Raw genomic sequence first — 4,284 nt, 5'->3', positions numbered from 1 at the left:
AATTCATTGAATGCGAATTCATTGAGGCGAATGTTGCGTGTATGCTGAATAATGTCAACGTACGTATTCCGTATATTTTCGAATGCGACTTGTATGTCGGTATATTATAAGTGTCTATTTCCATCGCATAATATTCCATTGGCATTGGTGTGTGTACTTTAAAAATATTCACCAGTTTCGTCGACAAGAATAAAAATGGAGTGACCGCAAAAGAAACGAGAACACTTTTCAGTTTGAGGAGCATTTACGAAACTTAAGATGTTGTTATTTCGCCGGAATATTTGCTGTCATAATATATATATGTGGATAAATAAAACTTGAATTAATAAAGAAATAGCCATGAGATTCCAGATGTGAAATCAGGGTTGAAAGACACAGAAAATGATGAAGAGAGAAAGGGAATTGAAAATGAAGCGAAGACAGAGAGAAGTGAATTGAGTGAACGACGATATCAGAATTGTGTTGGTTTTCTCTAGACAAGAGCACTTTCATTTGCTCGCCTTTATTCATTCCTCAAATGTCGCACAAAATACATCGCGTTTTATATGAACTTCTTTCATTGCATAACAGAGCGGGCATTTCATCAGAGAGTCTTCTATACTTTGGTTTTACAGCCATTTGCTTTTATTTTTTTTCTCTCCCTTTCTCTTTCTTTCGCTCTCGCTTGCAGTGTTTTGGCACTGCCATACTTTGGCTGGGTCGTTGAGAATCGTTTGAATGGATTCTGTCGCACAATATGTAGTATTTTTATGTTCATTCCAAACTCGAATTTTATTTTTCCAAACAGTTTTTTTTTTGCCGCTTTCAGATATTGGTGTCTCTCATTGATGTGTTCGTGTGTGTATTGCGTAGTTTTACATCACTATACACTTGTACAGGGATTTTGCAGGATTTGTTGTGGTTAAGTGCACCAAACTCAAAGTGAGGAATAAAAAAAATAAGCAAACACTTGTCCATTTATGCGATCGCAAAAAATAATACTTTTTTTCCTTTTTTCATATTTTACGTAGGACGACGGCTCTATTACTATGCTCGTTTTAACGATTTATTTTTCCTTTTCAGACGCTCGACATTTTTTGTTCATGGCTGGCCTGAATGCGACCTTAAAATGCGAAACCAATCTTAAATCATAAAATACACTACGATTGAATGAATATATTTTATTTGACAGGACAGCGTATCGAAAAACACCAATATGGATGAAATGTGTCATTAAGAGAAAGCCCAATGCAAACACAATTATACTGAGTGAATTTTGTGTTGAATACAAAAAAAAAAGTATCTCAACCACACGTGTACACTGTACACATATATGTCATGTCGTGAAAGGACAGGCTGTGTAAACAAAGAAATTCGAATTCCATTATATTGGCATTATAGACAAGTCACAACAGACTGTGACAATGTTAAATGTTTTATCAACATATTGAACTCTAAACCGAACGAAACAAATTATTGTTCTGTCGATTTGCTGCATTATAATTTCGTACATGACAATGAATTAAATTCAAAATTCAAACAAAACTCTGACGAATGCCCCTTGAACCAAATTGTACGCTCTTTGCGTGCAAATTGCTTTTTAACGCAGGACTTTTAAAAGTCAACTTATACAACAATGAAATTTTGTTTTTCCCGAAATTTTTGATCACGCTGGATAATGATTGTAGCTTTCGCTGGAAATTTTGAGCCTTTCCAGAAACTTAAAGTAATTTAAGTGAATTTAACATTCTTTTCAACATCATGTGATGTTTTTTTGTTAAATTTATCAAATTCAAATGTCTCAAAATTATAAATGAAATGAATAACAAAAATATCAAATTAAAAAAATATAAAATACACTTTTCAACCACATTCATTTATTATTATTTGGAAATTTTAACATTTTGAATATTGGAAATCAAGCGATTAAACAAAATATAATTTTTCTATGGTTTTGCATATTTGACCTTCATTCGTCTGTCGATTACTGGGAATTATACTATTTCAATCCTCCAATTACCATGTACAATTTCCTGTATTTATTAAATTAAATTTGGTTACCTAATTGCAGATATCTAAGTATATCAAAATATCATATAATTTTTCTAACACAATTTGGTTTTGTTTATCTTCTCTATTAACCATAAATTTAAGAATTAATAAAAGAACATTTAGATATGCGATTAAAAGGTATCATATTTTAAGTGAATATTTACTTTTCTTGCACCAACTCTTTTTTCCTGTTTACAATCAACACAAGATTATTAAAATAAAATCAAATTTGTAAAATCAAAATTAAATACCTTTCAGCTGTCTCTGCGTTGCTCATCTGTTGAGATAATTCATATACTTCCGCTTCTAGAACTCCAATGCTTATAAGAAATAAAATTTGAATATTATCAAAATCGTACTAATCATATTTTGAGGAAAAAATTCACAAATCATCATCACACTGAAACATGAAAATGTCACATGCAATTGGTTGCATACAGAATTAACCAAGGTAAGGACATTTTTTTAGTGATTTGATGATATGGAACTGTTATTTTATAAAATATTATCACAATTCAAAAAAAGAGAATTTCATAAAAACAAAATTGGTTGTAAATACTAACTCTTTTTGAGCTTGCGCTTTCCTAATTAATTGACAAATTACATTAAATTAATAGGTTTTCTTCACATTTCTTGAAGTCACCTCCTGATCAATGCGAAGAAATGAAAATTGAAGAAAAATGTGAAATTTTGAATGTCTAAATCTAAAATGCAGTGAAAGCTGTTTCAAATAACCCACCTGCTTCTGCCTCACTGACCATCAAAAGGGCCTGTCAGTAATTAAAAAAAAAAACAATTAAAACATATTTATTTTCATTAATCACACAGAACTACCAATGTCAAAACTATAGCCAAAAATAGAGCTGTGAACTTCATTATATCACTTAAGATAGAATACGGTATTAAATTGACACTAAGCAAAAAACCAATATTTATACGGATTATCGATCCTCAACAACGTGTGTTTTTAGTTTTGCTTTAGTCGTGTCTTGTCATTCATTTTAGACAATTCACATCTTAATTCCATTTCAAAAGAACGTAAGCAACCCAATTATCAAATAATAAAATATAAATAAAATATGTTCGATTATTTATTATTTACTATATAACAGAGATTAGAAAACGCTACCAACATACTAATACTATATGAACAGTGCCTATCAATAGTTACTATTTGTACACATTTCGATTTGTACACATTCACAATAAAGTATTACTATAGCTACATTCTATTCTCTGCTATATAATATCATATGTTCGATCATTAATGATCATTATAATTATAACAACAATTCATCTACTTGCAGATGAATTACATCGATTAGCCAAAATTTTGGGACCTAAAACAGATCATTGCTCGTCACAATGACGTGAGTGAGAAATTGGCGTATGTTTTTGAATAATGTTGTTGCTCAGAATTTACAATTTATAATTCAAAAACAATAATTAATAAGCAAAGAATAAATTCCAAATGAAATATCTACACAGTGAGCGCTTTATTATAATTTTAGATGATTGTTTACGTACACTAGCGCCACAATCGATTCGACGTTCAACAAGTACAACTAAGCAGTTAGATGTAAAAACGCATTCACGCACAACGTTAAATCGTAGTATACTCTGTAAGACAATAGCAATAGCTGGTGTTGAAACACCGTTTTAAAACTTCACCGTCTATTATCGTTTGTGGCGTTACTGTACGAAGACGTTTGTCAGTGGGCTCATCGTGTGTGAAATACCATTATCGTGAGTTCGAAAATTTAATAAACTTCTGGGAACTTTCACGTGTTGTGTGGTAACAAATATCTTAAATGAAATTCCTTAATGATAACTCAAAATCGATGAAAATGAGAAAAAAATATAATTTTTTTTCGATTTTCATAAGTATTATCACTCTTATTTATTTTATTTAAATGGCGCTTTGTATTGAGGAAAGTGATGGTTTTTTTCTATCTGCCATTCGCAGCGCCTGTACAGCATTGCTTCCCAGATGCTGAATCGTAGCGGTTACCGCACGCGCAACACACTTCGTTTGTACCACACAGAGCATGCATATACGTTCGCGTTCGTTCTCTGTTCGACATGCGTTTGTATACTGACTATGGTATTAGTGTATCATACTCTGTGAGCTCACTGGCTACTTAGACTATATGACAATATGTTGTGTGGTACAAAACGCGTGCGGCAACCGCTTCGATTCAGCATCTGGGCAGCAATGCTGTACAGACGCTGCGAATAGCTAGCGCTATTCAG

The 4,284-nt window shown here is 32.0% G+C and overlaps 1 long non-coding RNA gene across 1 annotated transcript; it reads right to left on the bottom strand.

The window, feature by feature from the left end:
* Window positions 1-1,834: 1,834 nt before the first annotated feature.
* On the bottom strand, window positions 1,835-2,979 carry LOC116338830. Its single transcript, XR_004200928.1, has 6 exons — window positions 2,866-2,979; window positions 2,771-2,801; window positions 2,595-2,677; window positions 2,283-2,351; window positions 2,196-2,219; window positions 1,835-2,012 (listed from the first exon to the last, which is right to left on the bottom strand). It is a non-coding gene; the product is annotated as an uncharacterized LOC116338830 (long non-coding RNA).
* Between the last annotated feature and the right edge of the window lie 1,305 nt (window positions 2,980-4,284).

The sequence above is a fragment of the Contarinia nasturtii genome, unplaced genomic scaffold (genome assembly GCF_009176525.2).
Source record: "Contarinia nasturtii isolate CC-2019 unplaced genomic scaffold, AAFC_CNas_1.1 Cnas_scaffold_414, whole genome shotgun sequence".
NCBI classification, from domain to species: domain Eukaryota; kingdom Metazoa; phylum Arthropoda; class Insecta; order Diptera; family Cecidomyiidae; genus Contarinia; species Contarinia nasturtii.
Note: the sequence above shows the minus strand (reverse complement) of the source record. Positions and strands in the feature narration are given on the sequence as shown.